General features: G+C 39.0%; 1 protein-coding gene and 1 long non-coding RNA gene across 2 annotated transcripts in view; one reads left to right on the top strand and one right to left on the bottom strand.

Moving 5' to 3' along the window:
• Positions 1-23139, top strand: part of raraa (retinoic acid receptor, alpha a) — a 399727-nt gene that overhangs the window by 41318 nt on the left and 335270 nt on the right. The gene's annotated exons all lie outside the window — the stretch shown is intronic.
• Positions 1-23139, bottom strand: part of LOC132384845 (uncharacterized) — a 39655-nt gene that overhangs the window by 2728 nt on the left and 13788 nt on the right. Inside the window, exon 3 of the long non-coding RNA XR_009509017.1 lies at positions 14278-14403. This is a non-coding gene — a long non-coding RNA (uncharacterized LOC132384845). The remainder of the gene's footprint in view (positions 1-14277; positions 14404-23139) is intronic.

Below are 23139 nucleotides of genomic sequence, written 5' to 3'. Positions count from 1 at the left end.
CAAGTGTTTTAGATGACAAGCCAAATCTCTTAAAACTCCTGATGAAATATAGCCGGTCTTGCCTTCTTTGCAGCTGCATCGATATGTTGGGATCAGGTTAGATCCTCAGAGATATTGATACCCAGTAACTTGAAATTTCTCACTCTCACCACTTCTGATCCCTCTGTGAGGATTAAATAAATCCAAATCTGAATCAGAAACAAAAGGATATGACAGTGGACAAGCTATTAATACACATGAAAACTGGGCTGATCATTGAAAATTCAAAGGGCGTGAGAATGGAAATAAGAGATGCAAAGATAAAGCATGAGAAAAGATGAGCAGCAAGCATAGAGGGAAATCCAAAAGTATTTAATAACATGTGAATGGAAAAAGGTTTGTTAATGGAGAAGTGGTAAAAAGATTTTTTTAAAAGATATTTACTTACAGAGCCAGTGGAAATTGCTATGGTAGTAAATGAGTGTTTCTAAAATATTGAGGAGTGTTCAACTTGAAGAATTGCTTTGTTTCACACTCCATGGACACTGATTATGCCACTGAACACTTACAGTATTTTCAGCTTTTGTCATTTCTAGAACAGAGTGGAATACTTCCAGAATAATAGTTGACAGACATGAGGTTCAGGAACAGTTGTTACTCTACAACCATCAGGCTCTGGCATGGATAACCACTCACCACAACTTTGAACTAATTCACACCCTACATACACAACTTTCAAGGACTCTGTAACTCATCTTCTCAGTATCTATCTGTCCAATACATCTTTTATAATTGGTTGTTTATCGGTCTATGTTTACTATGTACAATTTTTCATAAATTCTATTGTATTTCTTTATTTTCCTGTAAATGTCTGCAAGAAAATGAATCTCAAGGTAGTATACGATAATAAGTAGTTAGATAACGAATTTGGCTTTTGACTTTGACAAAGGAATTTCTTCTCAGAGATGCATGATTGTTTGGAACTTTCTACCCCAGGCACTGTGGAGGCAGAATCATGGAATATTTTCAAAACAAAGGTTCACAGACATTTAAACTACAATAGAGTTGAAGGGTATGATGAGTAGAAAAGCTGGATCTTATTGAATGGCAATGCAGACTCGAAGAGCTGATGTCCTACTCCTGTTTCTGTTTTTTACATTCTTCTGAAGGCCAAAGACACAGTACGTAGCGAGAAACTGTTCTTATTAGTGAAGAGGTCAAGATTCAAGGGATTTAGAATGAGGGTGATTGGTGAAAGAACTAAAAGTGACAAAGACGTAATTATTTTACACAGCAAGTGGTTCAGTCAGGAATACACTGTCAGAGGTTGTGGTTGGATCAGATTGAAAAGTTCTATTCAAAGGGGAACTGAGTACGTATCTGAAAGAAAAGAATTTTCAGGGCTGTGGGAAGAGGGTGGTGAAGTGGGGCCAACTGAATTATTTATTGCGAATAGCTGGTACAGACTTGATGGGGTGAATGACTTCTTTCCATTTTCTTCACCATTCAGTGATCTTGTTCAGTTCACTCAATGGGTACAGTTTCTCCAGTCGGGGATTAAGCTCCAATAGAATCATTATTGGAGCATGTGAGCTCCCAAGTTCTGTTGCTGCAAATTTCCCAAGGAATGAGAAAGCAAATTTTGACAGGCATTGGTTAAGTTTATGAAGGTAGGTCTAAAAGTTGAAAAGCTAATTTGTTCCAGTCTGCACATGGCATTAAACTAAAATTAGTGTAAACAAGTTGAGAGCCTGTTGCTCTTAAAATTTCAAAGATGATTGACAGAGAAATGTCCCAGGTCAGAAACTCATTGGTGGTGCCTGAGATAACTTGTTTGCTTTGTAGCATACAGTGTAGTGTAAAGAAACCTTATATGTTTTTCTTTGCAAAGTTTCTCATATGGAAATACTGACATTGGAGGCAGTCTTGGTGACTAACCCAACAGCTGAAAAAGCTATTGATCGGCAACTTGACAACAGTTATGGAAAAACTGTATTGTGCTTGGTCGTATATGTGTCTCCAGCAACGAGATTCCTACTCGCCTTTCTTTTATGAGTTCATACAATCTGGGTACAAAAGCCACGGTTATTAACTGCAAAAACCAACTTTTCTCGACAATAAACAGTCATTTTGCAACTTGACAGAGTGCAACAGGGGTGCAAGTACTGTGTAAATCTCTCAGCTCTTTTTAGTATGGTGTTTACATGCAGCAAATTCTCACTCTGCAACATTTAATGAAGGTGCAGCTGTTGGCATATGATTTAACCAGTAGCTGTTTTGTCATTTATTTTAGGGTGTGTTTAAAAAAAGCACTCTTAACAGGAAAAGCTACTGAGTTCTTACTGAATTGCCAGAGTCTGCTTGAGGTTGCTTTGTGATTCAACCATTAAGAATTTGAAAGAATGAAGTTAGGATGATGCTGGATTGAACACTGAATGCCTTTGGTCTATTGATGTGACCTATCTTTAATAATTCGTTTCTCAGTGAATTCAATGATATCTCCAGCAAATCAGCTCACTGGAGGTTCTTTGGGTGCTGCCAAATCTGCATTTTGTTTAAAGTATCATTTTGACAGGTCTTTCCATTACAGGACCCCCATTAGGATGGTCCCATTAGATCAATATCAAGTCAGTGACTGAGTCATGGAAGCTACGAGTTAGATAGTTTGTTTCCTGTTCTGTGCCTTACTGAATGGCATCAGTCAGTTTGGCTACAGAAGTACCAACAGTCTTGCCTCTTTTTTTTAATGGAAAGGAAAATTAGCCAGGCTTCTGTATTGATCAAATCCATTGGGGTGAAGAACCACTTGTGAGATTTTAGTTCACTGTTCCATTTTGCAGATGCAGCCCATGTTCTAATACTTATAAGGAGAGGAATAAACAGTCAGTGTTTTGGGCCCAAGGTCAACGTTTCATCAGGATCTCGACCTGAAACGTTGACTGTTTATTTTCCTCCATTGGACATTTTGTTGCTCAAGATCTTCACCATCTGCAGAATCCCTTGTGTTTCTAATGTTTCTGCAATACTTCTGCTGTACTTTGCCTGGTACTATTTAATAGTTTGGCAGTGTACTAAACAGACATTCTGCATCAGCAATATTGTAGTTTCCATGGATTCTTCTACCCTTTGTTCCTCATGGGCATCACAGGGTCATGACTTTACTGCTGTAGCCCTGTGTTCTAGCATGAATACCTGCAAGACTATGGAATTGATGAATTTACCCTTATCAGTGGTTTTTATAAGACTGTTAACAAGTTGGATGTCAGAATTTAGAGTTCAATCCCAGCATCTCCTGTAAAGAGTCTTTATGTCCACCCAGTGGAATGTGTGGGTTTTCTCCGGGTGCTTTGGTTTCCTCCCAAAGTTTAAGGACATACCGTGTAGGTTAATTGGTCTTTGTAAATTGCCCTGTGATTAGGTTAGAGTTAAATCGGGGCTGTCGGGGTTGCTGGGCAGTCCAGCTCAAAGGGCCAGAAGGGCCTACTGTGTGTTGGATCTCCAAAAAAATAAATAATACAGTTCCTGTGAATCACATGTAAAGGTTCTTCTTTATCAAAGTACAGCATTTAGAAATCCAAATAAAGATCAAATTTCTCTGAAATTTCAATCACCTTTGTTAAATCAGTTAATTTGAGGATTAATGTATTAAAGCAACATAAGCTGGCTTATTGTGTTACATACAGACATGGAATTGGATTTCGGTGTCATTCAGTTAATGCAAAACAGACTTGTGTGCATTACTAGAAGTTAAGTTGTTAAGTACACCCTGGTTACCACAACAGAGCTTGTGTAATTTATTTGGTACAGTTCTTAATTTTTACTTTAATGTTAATGTTTTCTTGGTCATCCTAACTAACTTATTTTCAACCTATTTGATTTATAAAATAATAATTTAATGAAATAATTTTTAAGTTGAAAGAAAAATGTGCATTTGAATATTTTGCTAAATCACATCATTGCATAAATGAGGTGCACTGGAACATTTTTATCATTTGTACAGTCGTACAACTAAATAATAATTGCACTTCAGAAAACATTTTTTAAAAAAAGGAATAAACAGACCCTTTGACAGAGCACCATAATGCATTGAGTCTGGATTGTTCTTTGACCTTCACTTTCCTGCCCTATTCCTATATCCTTTGATTCATTCAAATCAGTGCAATGATTGATCTTTCGTGTGGTGCCCCCATAAGCCTCAGAGGTGGGAAATTCTGAGTGCTCAGAATCTTTTGTCCAGAAATTTCTCCTCATCTTAATCCCAAATGGTTGACCTCTGCTTCAAGTCTTTGTTCCCATCTCTCTAGCAATTCGTCCTTCCAACATTTATTCAGTTCAGCCCTTTAATGTCACATGTTTCAATGAATTCACATTTCATTCTTCTCAATTTTAGTTGGTTGAGTTCCAACATTATTAATCTCATCATAAAGAACAATCTCTACATCTTTGGGATCAATGTACCTGACTATAACACCATTAGATATGGCAGCAGAATTAAGCCATCTGGTCCGTTGAGTCTGCTCCTCCATTCAATCATGGCAGATTTTTTTTCAATCTCATTCTCTTGCTTTCTCCCAGTAACCCTTAACCCCTTTACCAGTCAAAAACCTGTCAATCTCTGACTTAAATAAGCCCAGTGACTTGGCCTCTACAGCCCTCTGTTGCAATGAATTCCACAGATTGACCATCCTCTGGCTGATGAAATTTCCTCTCTTCTCAGGTTTAAGGGCATCCCCTTATCCTGAGGTTGTGCCCTCGAATCCTGACTCTGAAACTAATAAAAGCAGCCTCCTATCTATCCAGGCTTTTTAGTATCCGATAGGTTTCAATGAGATGCTCCCTCGTTCTTCTGAATGACATCAATCCAAAGCAAATATATTTTTGAAGTTATGAGATCAAACCAAATCTCTCTGTGGTACTCAGTGTGTGTGGCCTCATCAAGAATGTATTTCGATCTGTTTGGACTTGTTTTTCTCTTATAATCTGATCCTTTTTGATAGTAGCCAACATTTCATGTGTTTAAATCTGGAATATACCTCAGCAAAATGTTCCTCTTAATGCTTACATAGTAATGTGTTTCTGAAATGTATTTGAATTGTCTATAGCAGTGGTTTTGTTAGTCATTAGTGCTGTGATTAGTGATTGTTTTGTTGGTTGTATTGGTATTGTAAATTACTTCAAGACAGCTATTATTTCAATAACTATCTATTAGAATATAAACTCAGAATTTTTGAAATTTCAAACCCACTTTCCCGCCTGACCCTTGCAAAAAAGCAAGTTTTCAAGTAGATGTAATGGATGAAAGGTCAATGACCGATCTCTGTTGCTGTTGCTGACTGGTTTATTTTCATATTTAAATTGGAGATTGGAAGAAAGTTTACATGGAACTGGGAAATATTTTATTCACAACATAAACAAATTGCAGAGGAAGTGTATGAAATCATTAAGAAATATTGGATCAAGAACACTTGAATTTGCTACTGACTTCTCATGTAAACACAAGTTTTGTGCCTATCTCTAATGTAGTATTATGTAGTGTTGTGTTTACATGAAGACAAGTCCTGTATATTTTAGTGCTTGGCCTGATTCCAGTTCTTAGCTTGGAGTCATCAGGTCTCATGCAGTCAGACTTGGAGCTGGTCCAGTAACTTTACCATAATGACTGGAATGTAAAAGCCTTCTATTCAAAAGAGTTTTAATGTAAATAAAACTGCTTAGCGTGTGTGTATGAAATATAGAATCTATGCCACATTTCTTAAATGATAGACCAGACTAGATATCAAGTGGAATAGAGAATATTAATTAGCAGCATCAGTTCAAAAGAACATACAACCCCAGGATAAGGGCATGCATGTATAAGAGGTGACGGATGTGGTTTCATTCTCTTGAATCTGATCTCATGTGGTAGAGGTGAAACAATTGGTGTCACAGAGAGGGCAGCTGACCAGGACTCTTCCAAGGCCACTCAAATAACTGTACAATTACAGGTGTCTCAGTTATGTGATCTATTCAGAATTCTCAGCAGGAGAGTGACAATCCAAGATTCAGTTAGTTTTAGTATATGAGTAGTATTTTGGCTGAAAGGATGAAGTATCAGTAGCAATATTTTACCCTTTGTTTATCGTGGGTTGATGTTTCTGCCCGTTAACATTTGTTATCTATTTGTAACTGGCCCTGAGCCTTACTTGATAAGCCATTTCAGAGAATAGTTAGGGGATAAGGTCATAAGATATCGGAGCAGAATTGGGCCAGTTGGCCCATCAAGTTTGCTCTGACATTTCATTGTGGCTGATCCATTTTCCCTCTCAGCCCCAATCTCCTGCTTTCTCCCTGTATCCCGTCATACACTGACAAATCAAGAATCTATCAACGTATGCCTTAAATATACCCAATGACTTGGCCTCCACACCCACCTGTGGCAACAAATTCCACAGATTCACCACTCTCTAGCTAAAGATATTCCTCCTTATCTCCATTCTAGATGGATGCCCTCTATTCTGAGGCTGTGTCCTCTGGTCTTAGACTCCCCACCATAGAGAACATCCTCTCCATATCCATTTTGTCGAGGCCTTTTAACATTCAATATGTTTCAATGAGGTCACCCCTCATTCTTTTGAACTTTAGTGAGTGGAGGCCCCGAGCCATCAAACTCTTTTCAGATGACAAGCCTTTCAATCCCGGAATCATTTTTGTGAGCCTCCTTTGAACCCTCTTCAATGTCAGCATGTCCCTTCTTAGATAAGGGACCCAAAACTGCTCACAGTACTCCAAGTAAAGCCTTACCGGTGCTGTATAAAGCCTCAGAAATGCATTTTTGCTTCTATATTCTAATCCTCTTGAAATGAATGCGAACATTGCATTTGCCTTCCTCACCCCAGATTCAATCTGCAAATTAACCTTTAAGGAATCCTGCACAAGGATTCCCAAGTCCTTTTTACACCTCAGATTTTTGAATTTTTTCTTCATTTAGAAAATATTTTTTCCAAAGTGCATAACCATACACTTCCTGTCACTGTATTCCATCTGCCACTTACTTGCCCAGTCTCCTTATCTGTCAAAGTCCTTCTATAGCCTCTCTACTTTCTCAAAACTACCTGCCCCTCCACCTATTTTTGTATCATCTGCAAACTTGGCCACAAAGCCATCAATTCCATCATCCAAACATTGGCATATAATATGAACAGAAGCAGACCCAACACAGACCACTGTGGAACACCACAAGTCACTGGTAGCTAACCAGAAAAGGCTCCCTTTGTTCCCACTCTTTGCCTCCTGCCAATCAACTATGCTAGTATCTTTCCTGTAATACCATGGGTATTATGGGTAATGATGACTTGTATTGCTTGGATCTGGAGTTTCACAGAGGCCAGACCAAGTAAGAATGGGAGAGTTTCTTGCTTGAAAGACATCAGTGAACTAGGTAGATCCAAGAGGATTGTCCTGAAGAAGGGTCTCAGCCTGAAACATTGACTGTTTATTCCTCTCCATAGATGTCGCATGACCTGCTGAGTTCCTTGCAATGAACCGGGTAGGTTTATACGCAATCCTGTAGTTTCACAGACATGAATGAATTTTTCAGGAATCAACCTATAAACTGCTTAAGTGAAAATGGATAAAAAAAGGTTGAAATGGAAATTTGGGTAACAGTTGGAACATGGGGTTCAAGCTCAGCTTCAAGGCTGAATGGAACGTAAGAATGTGCACTAACAGGTTCAGCTTGAAAAAGTAGCCAAAGAATCAGGAACGAAGTTCAAAAAATTTGGCACAACAGTGTTACAGGTTATCTCATACGTAATTAATTTTATGTTGCACTTCAGGATGTTTCAAAGTTTTATCATTAGAAGAGGTTTTAAATACACTGCAATAAACACTTGTAATTAAAAATAGATTTAATTTGGGACAGCATCCAGAGTTTTAAATTGTTGGACGTGTAGTTTGTTAAATTTAAAATATGATTGTGTGAAGGGAAAAAGAACAAAATTAATGAACCTTGAGTATGTCAACATTAGAAGGAATGTATTATATACCCGCAGCATCTATGGAGAGGCATAAAGAGCTGATGTTTTGGGCTGAAAAGTCGGCTCTTTATTCCTCCCCATAGATGCTGCCTGACCTGCTGAGTTCCCCCAGCATTTAGTGTGTGTTACTCTGGATTTCCAGCATCTCCAGAATCTCTTGTGTTTCTATTTTATCCCCAAGCAGTTATTTGGAATAGACATCTTTTAAGGGCATTTTAAAGCTGTGTTGAGTAACTTTTTAAAAAACAAAGTAATTGAATATTATAAGGACAAATAAGATCGCCAGGGCACATTTGCATTGATAAAAATGTTGGAGTAGGCACCCAGTGCTCTTTAATTGTTTAAAGAAACTGAACATTGTGCTTTGGGCAAAATCATTTATGGTGCCATGGTAGAAAGTAGAAAAAAAAAATTGCCTCTTTCTGTTGTCTTCTTGGTTTCTGGGGACACATGGGAAGTTTGAAGTGGAGAAATGCGGTGAAAGTTTGCAAGTTTTGATTTTTGAAATCTTTCTGAATCCTTAGCAATGACATGAATGTATCTAGAGTTTATCAAGTGTTGTATGTCACTGATTACAATCTTGCTAGGATGGTAGAAATGTCAATTTCAGAATGCAAGCACAGCTGAATAATTAAGATCGATGACCTAGATTTCCTATCTAGGTAAATCTGAGAGTAGAGAGAAATATTTTTGATTTTATCTACTTGTAAGCTTCGCTTCGCTCAGGGTATTTAAATTGGGGACAATCCATGGCAGAAACTATGCAGCTGGACACAGAAATCTCAATTTTCTAGCCACATATTTGTGATTTTAATTGCCTCATGACAACAATGGTTTTGTTAAGAGTCATTGAGTTATAGAGAGAAGCAGCGCAAAAACTGGCCTTTTGGAGCACTGGATCCAACAATCAACTGTTCTTTTATTTTATGGTAATCCTATGTGAGCCTATGTTAATAACTCCCTCACAGATTCTACCACTCACCTACACACCAGAGGCAATTTACAGTGGCCAAATAAAATACCAACAGTCACATTTTTTTGGATGTCAGGGGAATCCAGAACAGCAGCAGGAAAGCCCTGTGGTCACAGTGAACGTGAAATCTCCACATAGACAGCAGGGGAGGTCAGGATCAAACTTGAGTTCCCAGCACAGTGCGGCAGCAGCTCTACTGGCTGCATTACTCTGCTGCCTGATTAAGGAGGCATCTTATTGGATTAATTTGAATGATTTTTTTCAAGGAGCTCACAAAGAGTGTCGATGAGGGTAGTACAGTTGATGTAATCTACATGCACTACAGTAAGGCCTTTGACAAGTCCTACCTGGGAGAAGAAAGTCAGTGAGTAAGTAGGAAATTAACTCCCACAAAATAAGAACTTCCAGGCAAGTTGGATCAGGAAAAGGGTGCTGATTGAAGATTCTTTTTTTAATTGGAAGCCTGTATCAGAGATTGGTACTGATATTCTTCTCTTTGTGAATGAGGGTATAATTAGAAAGTTCGCACATGACATTGAGGGGTATGGTAAATGTAAGCAGGCTTTTCCCACTGAGGTTGGGTGAGATTCAAACTAGGTGTCATAGGTTAAGGGTGAAAGGTGAAATGTTCAAGTGGAACATGAGGTGGAACTTCTTCACTCAGAGGGTGGTGAGAGTGTGGAACGAGCTGCCAATGGAAATGATGGATGTGAGTTCAATTTCAAAAATTGAGAAATTTGGATTGGTATATGGACGTGAGAGGTATGGAGTACTATAGTCTGGGTGCAGTTAGATGAAATTAGGCAGATGAATAGTTCAGCATGGACTAAATGGGCTGAGGGCCTGCTTGTGTGCATGAATGTTGATGGTGTTGAAAGTGAGGAAAAGAACTCACTGTTTGACTGCAGATACATGTTGATGAGTTGGTAAGGAGGATTGAGCAGCAGCAGATGGAACTTAATCCTGAAAAAAGTTGAGGTGAGCCATTTTGAGAGGTCAAAAATAGAAGTGTATGCAGTGAATGGTAAATACTGACAAACATAGGGACTATGGTTTACATGTCTAAGGAATCCTGGAGCTGTAGCACAAGCAGAAAAAATGGTTAAGGATATTTGGATATGTATTTTACTAGAATATTAGAGCAAGGAGGAAATGGTTCAACAGTATGGAACAATTTTCACCAGGATGTTGTCTGAGATGGAGTGTTTCAACTATGAGGAAAAACTGGATATGTTGAGATTGTTTTCCTTGAAGTGGAGAAGGCTGAGGGGGTGGGGACCTTTAGTGAGGTATACAAGCTTGAAGGGCCTAGGCAGTGAGCAACATTTTCCCTTAGAAGAGGTGTTTCCCTTAGAAGAAGCTTGGGATAATTGGGAGAGGATTTGAGGAAGAATTTTGATTGGTTGGTGGCACCAGGTACACTCACAACATTATAAAAGCATTTGGATGAGCACTTTAAATACAATGACGTACAAGGCTGTGGGCCAAGTGCAAGAAACTGGGAATAGTACCAACGCTTGATGTCTGGTGTGGACATAGTGTTCAATGTCCCTGTTCTGTGCTGTATGACTAGATGATGGAAGAGTAGCTAATGCCAGCTATTTTATGTGGTAGTGGATTGATGTTTCACTCCAGATCTAGGGAATATCGCCTAAGCTCACACTGAATATTATTGGGGTTGTGCACTTAGCAGCTACTGCATATCCAATCTGAGTGTCTATCTGAAGAAAAGTTGGGGCCTGGTGTTCTTGTCAACATTTATTCCTCACTCAACACAAAACAGCTGAGCTTGTCATTTATTTTATTGCTATTTGTGGGAACTTGCTGTAATTTGGCTGCTCTTTTCTACATTCCAACAGCGACAATGGATTGAAATGAGCTGCGCACTCTGGGACATCTGGAAATCATGAACATTACATATCTAAGTGCTTTAGCTCTTTGTGTTTTCCCCCTTGTTTGTCTACAGAACAGTAAAAGGAGCATTGCAGAAATGAGTACTTTGGTTTAAAACTCTGGAGTGCCCCTAATATGTGAAAGGCCCCATGCAATTGCTGTTATGTTTGGATATTTGTATTACTATTGGCTGGCAAAGTAACTAAAAATAATTACAATAGCACATTTGCAACATTACTGTCAAATACATCAGGAAGACATGGTGACATTTGCATTATTTTTGTCAATATTTTCACAAAAATAAGATGTTCCATTGCTTTAGAACTTTTTTGAGATGAGCAGAAAAAAAAGTTACTCCTCAAATTGAGCATTGCAGAATTCTTGGTGGGTGACTGAGAGAATTAAGCTGAAACTATTTGAAATACTGGACTTAATATTTGATGATTATGTCAAATTGCCTCCAGAATGAAGAAGGTGCTTAAAACTATGAAGCACTTTTGCACTGCGCATGATCCCAAGATACAATCAAAGTTCAAAATGAATTTATTATCGAAGTACATATGTCACCTCATGCTACCCTGAGATTCATTTTCTTGCTGACATTCATTATAGAATAAAGAAATACAATAGTCAGTGGATAAAGTACACACAAAGACTGACAAAGAATCAAAGTGCAAAAGAAGGCAAACTGTGTAAATACAAAATAAATAAATACATATTTCTGAGAACATGAGTTGTAGAGTCCTTGAAAGTGAGTCCATAGATTGTGGAATCATTTCAGAGTTGAGATGTGTAAAATTATTCTCCCCCAGTTCTGATGTTTGAGGGCTAATAACTGTTCCTGAACCAGATGGTGTGGGACCTAAACCTCCTGTATCTGCTTCCCAATGACAACAGCAAGAAGTGAGCATGGCCTGGATGATTGGGGGGGGAAAGCTTTGATGATGGATGCTGATTTCTTCTGGCACTGTTCCTTGTAGGTGTGCTCAATTTTGGAGAGAGCTTTGCCTGTAATGGACTGGGCTGCAACTGCCACTGTAGAGTTTTCCATTCTTGGGCACTAGTGTTTCTGTACCAGACTGTGATGCAACCAGTCAGGATACTCACCACTGTGCACCTATAAAAGTTTGTCAAAGTTTTAGATGGCATGCCAAAATCTGCACAAACTTCTAAGAAAGTAGAGGTGCTGTCATGCCTTCTTCGTGATGGCACTTACTTGCTGGAAACAAGCCACAGAAGTAGTAATGGCAGAATAGCTTTCTTAGTGGCAAAGCCGATGAGGTTATCAGAAGACCAGCAGATCACCTGAATACAAAAATTCCAAAAGCTGCAAGACATATGACTGTAAAGTAACAATGCCTTTCCATGGGCATTATGAAATTGATACCAGTGTCAATGCTCTTTCAAAATGACCATTGGTCACAGTATTAGGGAAAATTACACTGGAGTGGGTGGTGTATGTGGGATTATTGGGAAGGAGGGATGGCTTTTGTGCACCAGGTTCTTTAAGGAAAAATCTGGCAATAAAGACAACAGAGTGTTTAGACTCTGGGTGTGGAGGTGGGTGGGGAATATTTCAGAGGTGTCAATTACAACTTGTGGTGAAGAATTCAATGAATGATGAGACTAAGAAACCAAGTGAATTCATATTTAATTGAATTTACATCAGTACATTGATGTAAAACTCTGTAAATTGTTAATGGTTACTATCAGTTTATTGGGAAGCATTGCAATGTGTGCACTTGTTTCATGGGATATGACATTTCATAAATTGCGTGCCAAATATTTCTGTTGGTAGAGAGTTACTGGCTTCAATGAACATTGTTCTATTGATAGTTATACCTGTTATTTGCTTTTGGAAGCAGCACACTAAAAGTCAATGGATGCTCACAATTAATTGCAGGCCAAGAGAATATGCCTCTGTAGTCATTTGTTTTAGCCAATGCATAAAAATAGCTTCCTGATATTCACTGGAGACTTGCCTGACCCGCTGAGTTCCTTCAGCAAATTGTATGCTGCTCCTGATATTCACTGTTGAGGCATAGGTAACTAAGTATGAACACTATTTCTCTGTCTTAGATCATTCTACACTTTGCATTATTGTTTTTGAGAGAAATGAATAAAGAACGAACTCATTGAACTTTGTTTTTTCACCAGTTAGTGGGGAGAGGCACTTGATTCCTGAGCTTTGGCTTCATTCACAGCTGGCTCTTGTAGATTGAATTTCATCTGATGTGTTGATTGTCATTCATTTTATTTTGGCACCAAGTTGACTGTTGATTTTGTAAATTGAGCCCATCATCTGTCTATTTAAATATTAGTGAACTAGTATAACTGCTCATTGATTATTCACCTTTGAATTATCATGTATTTCGGTTATAAAAAACTTACCCTGATAAAGATTTACCATATGGACATAAATTGGCTTAGAAAGTAAGTGCCCTTACATGGTATAGTGCTTACTGGCTGTGTGTTCATTTCAGTTTGGGTACTTTAGTCCAGGAGAGGTGGAGCATGTTTTTAAGTATAGCTTCTGGTGCTTAAACATTGTCCAATAATTTTTATAAATACAGGTAAAGGTTGATGAATGTTTAACCATATCTGTTGTTGGTTTAAGATGGCGCTGGTGAAACACAGTGATGCTTTAGTGGCAGCAAACAAGACTACTAACTACTCAATTAATCACACTTCTTTCTCGAAAGTGATCTCTGCAATCAACAGCCTGTAACCTCCCTTTCAGAGTTGAGCTTTTGAGCTGCCTGTATGACCTGGCATTTTTGCGGTGTGAATTGAAGCCTCAAAGGTGCAGGACAGTTGTGGCATGGTATGTACAGGCTGAATTGAGGTGGCAGGGCATGGGCCCTAGAGCAAGGATCAGGCCAATGTATGGCCACTGCTGGAGCAGACTTGGAGCTGATCTGAAGTGGCATATTCGAGTTGAAGCAGAGTCGAGGCAACAGGGCCTGGGCCTGAGAACGAGGAACGAACTGAGGTTTGGCCTATTTAAGCACCGTGCCAGATTGAAACTGTAAGGGTGTTGGAGCCAGAGGTGAGTGATGGGCCAGTGTTCAGCTTGCTGCTTGGCAAGGTTTACTCGTCTCTGCAGTGAACTGAGGCTGCAGCCTGCAACTAACATGCAGTGTTGACATGCTTCGTGAACTTTCATTCTGAATGTTATTTGCTTACGTTTATTGGTTGCATGATTTGTTCTTTTTTTGCACATTGAATGTTTGTCAGTCGTTTTTTAATGGGTTCTATTGAATTACTTTATTTTACGGCTCGCTGTAAAGAGATGAATCTCAAGGTTATATATAGTATACATTGATAATAAATGTACTTTGATCTTTGAATATCCCACAAACATTTTCCACCTCTCCCCTCTCAATTTGCTTCATCCACCCTCACCCATTCACCCACCTTCCATCTCTCCTGGTTTCAGCTATTACCAGCCACTTGAACTCCTTCCCCACCTTGCATCATCTTACTCTGGCTTCTTCTCCCTCCCTTTCCACTCCTGATGAAGGGTCTCTGTCGACTGTTTCTCTGTTAAGAAGAAGAGGTGAAAATGGGATGAAAAAATATCCATGTCTTAAATTTACCATCTCTTCAAAATATACTCAATCTCAAAACAATTGTCTTACCAGAGTTCTGCTATCTTAATAGGTATTTTTTTAAAAAGTTTCAAAATTGTAGAGTTTTTATAGCAAAACAACAAAATATGGAGGGACTGTCAAAAATTGTTTTTAAGGTTGAGTATTTTTAGAATATGCTGAAAAAGCTTTCTCATAATGGGGGATCACAGGGTGCACTCAATAACAAAATCATTTTCGGTAATGCTTTTAGTCTCCAGTATCTGGACTGTGGGTGGAGGGAGGAGAACAGTTATAATCCACCTCTGGGAAGTAGATTTAATCAGAAAAGAAACTGGTCTACTCTAAAGTACTTTACCCAAGAAGATATTCATAAACAGAGAACATTCCAGACACGGTCTGAACAGTCGGTTTTTTATGTGGGTAGCCAGACTGATTGGCAATGTTAGTATTTCTATGTATTTTAGCAATTCCATGCTTAAAGTAATCCAAAAGTGAAATACTGCAGCTAATGGAAATCTGGAACAAAAAGAAAGGAAAATGCTGAGTATAGTCAGTAACCCATGAAACATCTATGAAAAGAGAGACAGTTAACATTTCAGAGGAAGTGTGGTAACCAGGGGTACTGAATGACACTATAGTGGTGTAGCCAGCTGAAAGACTGGTTGCAGCATGTCCATTAGGTGCCAATATGAAACGACAAGTGATATCTGAAATACCATAAGAGTGGGGACAAATATTGGAAAATTAAGGTATAAAACTCAAACGGATGAATATTTGTAAGTGCTAATTTGGATGTTGAGCCTTGAAGACTGTAATGTAACAAGTTGGATACAATAGTTTTCCTCAAGCTTAAACTAGGTTTTATTGGAACAGTGTAGGAGGTCAAAGGCAGAAATCAGTGCGGGTGTAGAATGGAGAATTAAAGCAAATGGCAGATTTAACCTTAAGCCACTCTTGCAGGTGGAATGGAAGAAACCACATTATCATTTTTAATGCATTGTGCTAAATTACTTTGTAGAATAAGTTCAAGTAAATTGCTGTTTCACCTCTCTTTACAGTTAATTTCCAGCACTCTCCTGTTTTAGTGAAAATTCATTGATCTCAAATGTTAATTCTGTTTCCCTCTCTTCAGAAGTACTGGCCTAATAAGTAGTTTGGGTTTTGTTTGGGTCTGTAGGCTCTGGGACAGAAAGGGGTGACAGGGCAGGTGTCACATATTCTGTGTAGCACAGGATGGTACTATGGGATTGGGTATTGGTGGAGATCAGAATATGAGGGCACCCCTAGACAGACTTCTTCCCTCTCTCTCATCATTGGACAGACTGTTCTCTCTGTGACTGTCTGGTCCATATCTCCAACTCTGACTCCTACAGTTTCTCTGCAACCTAATTTTATTTCCGTTTTAATTTTTCCCAGTTCTGTTGAAAGGTTGTGGACCTGAAGTGTTAATTGTGTTTTCTATGTTTCATTTTGATAACGGAAACTGCAGTTTTCTTGTGTGTTCCTCCGTTTGTACATTTGTGTTACAAAAAGTAATTGATAAACTTTTTACTTTTGTAGGTTTTTAACCTTTCTATTGTAGAGATCAGACGAATGAAATGTTTGGTTTCTGATTCTAATGCTAGAGTTGACTGTTCTCTGTGGAGATGGTTATTAGCTATATATCTTTGGGGTTGGAGAGTCCAGGTTCCTCATTTGGTATTTCCAACTAAAGAATGAATATCAGATCAGGGCAGGAGTGGGTTCACCAATGATGTGTTGTTACATACAAAGGAATTGGCAAAGTGCATCATGTAGTTACTTCCACAATTTCAGGCTATCCTAAAAAGCTTGAAGGCACTGTTCAAATTCAGGTTTATTATCATGGCATACATACCCATGAAAATCAACCTTTTGCAGCAGTAGTACAGTATATGACAGACATAAATTAGATTGAAAAATAACATAGAGACATTAGTGCCGTTTGAGATCAAAAATAGTCTGGGGCAGAATTATAGTCTTTCAGGTTGGTTCAAGAAGAAACTTTGTTGAATCTCGAGCAGCAAGTCTTCCGACTCCTGTACAGGGATCTGATGGCACCAATGAGTAGAGGGTGACGGGTCCTTAATGAGGAGAGTTGTCTTCCTGAGACATCATCTCTTATAGATGCCCTCTGATGGAGGGAGCTATACCCATTTTGGATCTGGCTGAGACCATCCCACTCTGTGGCCTCTTTCAATACTGTGCATTGGAGATTCCATACAAGGCTGTGATGCAACCAGTCAGAATGCTTTCCACTGTATATCTGCGAACATTTGTCAGTCTTCAGTGACGTTCCGAATCTCCTTGAACTTCGAAGAAAGTAGAAACACTTGCTTTCTTCATGACACTGGGCCCAGGATAGATCCTCCAAGATGTTAACACTTAGGAACTTGAAGCCGTTTACCCTTTCCTCAGCAGATCCTTCAGTGAGAACTGGTATTAGTTCACTTGACTTCCCCTTCTTTAGTTTTGTTGATGCTGAGTTTAAGATTGTTGTTATGACAGCATTCGACCAGCTGACTTAGTTCCCAACTGTATGCCTCTCTATCAATTGTTCGTCATTCTGCCTTGTAAAGTAGGAAACACAGCAGGAAATTTGTACACAAGAAATAACAAAGCATTAATTGAGTAGAAAATCTACTACTTTTTTGAATATTGGTTGAGTTCCAAATTCTCTTGCTCTTAAAAATAATACCATGGAATTTTGTTTTGCATCTACCTTAAAAAAAATCTTGGGATTCATGGATTAAATTGTCCTTTGAAGGACTCTGGTGCCTGTACTAGAATGATGCCAGCCTATATTTTATGATTAAGTCTGATGAATCTTCTCGGTCATTACTGAACCAGAGCTTTGATTTGAAACTGTGATTGCTATCTAGGCTATTAACTGAAGAATGATTGTTGAGGATGGGTACTCAGAGCACTGTCTGTCTCCAAAGTGAACCTTAGCTGGAATCAGCAATTCAAATACTGAGAGTTTAAGAACATGCAAAGAGGAGTGGGCTCAGACCAACTCATTTCGGGCATATCCATCCAAACCATTAGTAGTATTTAGAGGAGGCACTGCCTCAAGAAAGTAATATCCATCATCCAGGCCATGCTATCTTACAGCTACCATGGGGTAGGAGATACAGAGGCTTGAAACCTCACACCAGAAAGAGTTCAAAACTAGATACTGTATTTCCATTCAACTGTCTAGTTCTTGAAATAACTGGCACAACCCTAATCATTACAGTTTGGCAGCACTATGACCACTTAGATCACTTGGCACTAAAGTGAGCTACTTTTATTCTAATTGTGTTCAGTTTTTGCTTAATTTATGTTTTTTTCTTGTGAATGCTGCTTATCTGATGTCATGTGCCTGTGACACTGCAAGTAAGTTTTTCATTGCACCTGTGCACACATATACTTATGCATATGACAATAAACTGAACTTCAAGTCTTTATGTTCCACCTTCCCTTGGCTTTTAGTAAATGCGAGTAGCAGTTGCCTGACAAAACTTGGCAGCTTCCATGTCTATACAGGTATGCCACTATTTTGATATTTTTGTACATGCCTCAAGGCTGGAGTCTCTCAGGCGTGCAGATATGTTTCATTGCTGAACTGACTGACTACTGAGGATGCCTTGGGCAGCAAACATTGTTGTTCAGGAATCACAGCACGTTTGGTTAAAAAAAAAGACCCCTTTTATTTTTGCTGCTGGTAATTCACTCTTCCTGTAAGCTTCAAAGGGGGCTTGGCAACAGGACCCTCAGTTTGTAATGTGATTAAATTCATTTTATAGAAACAAACAGGATGTGTCGGCTCTCTTTAGCCAATATAAATTTACCGTCTGCTTGAAGCGAAGTACAACTTTTTGATGTGTATGTAAAGGTCAGGGGTACCAGGCAAGACTTGTAAACTTCATTTTCCTGAACATTAAACCAAATTGTCTCAAAGACTCTGACATTGTGTTTTACTGGTGCTAATGCTACTTGCTGCTTGTTAATTCATGAAGATCATGTGTATGTGCCTGCATGTATTAATGGAGTGATATCTTTTACCAAATAATGTAGCATAAATAATGAGAAGAGTCATGGTTGATCAGTGCACTGGTACTGGAAGCTGCAGTTGATCATGATCAGGTGCTTTGTTCTCTCAACTGAAATGACCTACTTCGTGTTGGGCAGTTTTAACAGGAGATAGCAACGGTTAAAAAATGTCACTGCTTTCTGATTCAAAGGCCAATACTGGAATTATACTTCCATTGCTCCTATAGTTGTAAGAATAAGCATGGACTGAGTTGGCAAACAAGTTTCTGCAGGACTCACAAAACCTACATTGCACCATTACAGGTATCTTCATAAATATCATGAAGTTTAGTTTAAAAGAGGATTAGTTTAAAAGAGGGCTTCCATTTATACCATGCCTCTACACCCCTTTCAGGACATCCTAAAATCTCATAAAGGTCTTTTTGAAGTAGAGTTTGTTGTCAATTTGAAAAATTCTGTTGCAAATTTGTGTTTCCATGAATAGTAATGTGAAAATGGCCTGATCATCTCCATTGTTAGCAAAGTTGAGTGCAATTTAACTGGTGAACAAGACGTCAACTATAGGTTTCCTTCAAAGTATTTCTTCAAAGTACAAAGCCGTCTTTTATACACAGCTGAGAGAACAGAACAGACGTCACCTTAAAGTCTTATCAAAAAAGCAGCTTCTCTGGCAATGCAGCATTCCCTCAGTTCTGCATTGGAAAAGGATTTTTAAGGTGATGCTGTAGAATAACAGTCTGGGAAACTTCTCTTTCATGTCTGTACATTAATGTAAATGAAAAACATGGCAGTTTCTGAAAATAACCAGCCAATCTACAATACCAATTTTGCACCCTGACAGGAAGCTTAAAATCAACCCTCTCTCAGCATCACTACTTTGAGCACCAAATTATGAATACAAATGATACAGAAATACTAGTCTTGGTGCCAGAGGTTTACATTGTGCTAATTAGTATGAATGAAAATAGTTCAACAATAATTTTATTTGTATTCACACAATTTTTGCTAACAAGTAGTAGTATCGTTTGTGTAACGTGTTACAGGCATTGCCCTGGTGTTTATTACTCATCCCTGAATGCCCTTGAGAAGATGCAGTCAGCTGTTACCTTGAGCTGTTGTACCCTTGCAAAGAAACTGTAACACTTTGTATGTGCTTTCTCGGATGTTAAGTAAACTCAGTAGGCCACAGTAAATTATCACAGGCTCATGGTTGAAATTTGAACTACTTTTCCTTACAGTTTATTAAATGAATTCAAGCCATGATCAGTTACATATTGTTTGAAATAATTAAATGTGATCTTTCGCTTTTTTAACAGCTTCAAATAACCACTCAAGTGTTAAGTTCCTCTTTACTATTGTGTGCAAGTAGACAGGATGTGGAGAAAGACTAGGCAGCGTCACATATAAACCCCTGAAGGAATTGATCTACACATTTTGCTGTGGTCAGTTTTGCTTCCTGTTTCATGGGTGTGACTCTAGTTTTCAACCATTTGATGGACTTGTGCAATATGCAGGTCTGAAAACAAAGTTATCCGTGTTTGCTTGATGGTCCAACATAGCGGTTTAAAATTCAAATTATATGACACTGATCATCTGCTTTTTCTAAGCTGTCACATTGCCTCTCTTGATCGATTCAACATTGTTAAAACAGCGTGAAGCAAAATGAGATCATACTTAAGATCAGAATTAAATTTACTTTGTTCAAGAGCAGCATTGATCGAGGTTGTCACAAAGTGAATTATCTGATTGTCTGTGTCAAGACACTGGAGCACGCAGGTTCAAGCCAGGAGATAATATAGACAGTCAGTAATTCCTTAACTATTTTAGTCTAGCTACACATGGACTTCATGGTCAGACTGTAAACCAAGCTGGCCAGGTTTAACACTGAATTTTTTGGTTGAACAAGTGTCAGTTGCCAGAAGGCTGAGAAAGGGGGAAAAAAGATTACAGATTGGAATGCAAACAATGTGCAACTCATGAAATGCATGCCAAGAATAAGCCTTCAACTTTGGTTGTGGATCAGCAAAGGTGGCAGAGAGAAAGAATTTAGTTCAGGGTATCTTAATGTGTGAGCACTTTGTCCAAAACATGCTTCAATCAGTCACCAAAGAAAAATGTTTTCACTCTCCACAGCTTTACATCTCCTTAACCTTTTGGGTACCAGAGAATAATGCAAATCTCAAAACATCTGGGTTGGCTTTTCTGAAGTTTCCCTTTTGCACAAATCTTAGTGTTACAGCTGCAAGTATTTAAATCTGCGATAGAACTGTACAGCACAGTAGCACATCCTTCAGTCCATCATGCCTACACTAACCATGATGCCAGTCTAACTGATCCTGTCTTCCTGCATTTGGTCCGTGCAGCTCTTATCCCACCTACTCATGTGACTTTTTAATGTTGATATCATTTGTACTTTTGTCTTCTTCCTGGCAGCATGTCATGTCAAAAAAACATGTTAGGAGCATGTATCCAGGCACCTAACATTCTGTTTTTTTTTAAAAAACTTTGCTTTTAAACTTTACCCCTCTCACCTTAAATGTATGTCTGACATTTCCACCTGGGGGGAGCGGGAGGGGGAGGACTATGACCATCTATCCCATCTCTCCTAATTTTATGTGCTTCTGTCAGTTTGCTCCTCAGCCTTGACCACTCCAGAGAAAATGATCTACGTTTGTCCAATCCCTCCTCATAACTAGTACACCCTCAATCCAGAAAATGTCATGGTTATTTTGAAGTTAAGTGTTTAAAACAATTTCATCATTTTTCCCATGTCTTTTTCAGTTTGGTTTTTAAACTTTTGTCGCAATACATTCATTACTGAGTCAGAGGATTGTGGGTTGGTGCCCCTCTGCAGAACTTAAACATAAACCTTAGCCTTACATTTGTATTGAATAGAGTTCCACATTGTCTGGAAATACTGTTTATTGGATGAGATGTCAAAAGTTTGTTCATTTCTTTCTTGAAAATTAAAAAAAATCATTCCAATGTAATGTTCTTTCAGTTGACATCAGCAAATAGATTAAATACAAAATTTGTTTGACTAGTTGTGAAATCTTGCTGTGTGCAGATTTTTTCCCATTTGTCAGCTCTGTTTCATTTGGCAGTAATCTCACCTTTGAGTCAGGAGGTTGCAGGTTCAAGTTTCACTCCCCAGACTTGAGCAAAAAAAAAATAGGCTGACACACTAGTAACCTTGTGAGGAAGTGGTGCAATATTGGTGGCACCATCTTCCAGATGAACTGTTAAATAGAGATGTCACCCTTCACAGGTGGGTGTAAAATGTCCCATTGCACTGTTTCTAAGAAGACTGGTGAAATTAACCTCCTGTTGTCCTCAACAATAACATTAACATTTTCTGACGAAGAGTCCCTGACATGAAATTGTTTGCAGAAACACAAGAAATTTTGCAGATGCTGGAAGTCTTGAGCAACACATGCAAAATGCTGGAGGAACTCAGCAGGTCAGGCAGCATTAAGAGGGGAAATTAACAGTCAACATTTGGGCCAAGACCCTTTATTTATTCCCCCTCCCCCATAGATGTTGCCTGCCCTGCTAAGTTCTTTCAGCATTTTGTGTGTTGCTGAAATATTATTAGTTTCTCTTTCCACAGATGCTGTCTGACTTGCAGAGTATTTACAGCAATTTATTTATTTATTTTATTTAGGAATACCAAAGAGCCTCTTAAATTCCTGTCATATCTGCCTCCTCCTCCACCACCACTGGCAGTGCATTTCCAAGCACCTATTGCGCCTCATGTAAGAAAGAAACTTGCCCTGCACATTTCCTTTGAACTTTCCCCCTTCCCCTTAAATACATGCCCTCTACTAATAAGACATTCCAACCCTGAGGAAAAGAAATCAGCTATCTACCTATGCTTCTTGTAATGTTACAAATTTCTGTTCTTTTGTATTTATTCATTTACAAGATATGGGCATTGCCAGCTAAGCCAGTATTTATTGCCCATCCCTAGTTGCCCTTGAAAAGGTCTTGAACCACTGCAGTCCCTGAGTGCTATTAGGGAGGGAATTCTGTGATTTTGACCCAGCGACGATGAAGGAATATGTTTCCAAGTCAGGACAGTGAGTGACTTGGAGGGGAATTTCCAAGAGGTGATGTTCACAGGTATTTGCCGTTCTCCGTCCTTCAAGATGGTAGTGGTCGTGGATCTGGAAGGTGCTGCCTTAGGAACTTTGGTGTGTTGTTGCAGTGCATCTTGTAGATAGTACACACTGCTGCAACTGTTCATCGATGGTGGAGAGATTAGATGCCTGTGGAAGGGTTAATGATCAAGTTGGCGGCCTTGTACTGGATGGTGTCAACCTTCGAGTGTTGCTGGAGCTGCACTCATTCAGGTGAGTGATGAGTATTCCATTATACTCCTGACCTGAGCCTTGTAGATAGTGGACAGGTTTTGGGGTGTTGGGAGGTGAGTTAAATGCCGCAGGATTCCTAGCCTTTGACCTGTTCTGGTAGCCACGTTCAAATGGCGAGACCAGTTCAGTTTCCTGTCAGTGGTAACCCCCAGGATGTTGGTAGTAGGGATTTCAGTGCTGGTGGTGCCACTGAATGTCAAGGGATGATGGTTAGAGCCTCTCTTGTTGGAGATGGTCATTGCCTGGCACTTTGATGCCTT

The sequence above is a fragment of the Hypanus sabinus genome, chromosome X1 (assembly GCF_030144855.1).
Source record: "Hypanus sabinus isolate sHypSab1 chromosome X1, sHypSab1.hap1, whole genome shotgun sequence".
NCBI classification, from domain to species: domain Eukaryota; kingdom Metazoa; phylum Chordata; class Chondrichthyes; order Myliobatiformes; family Dasyatidae; genus Hypanus; species Hypanus sabinus.
This window is presented reverse-complemented; position numbering and strand designations above follow the sequence as displayed.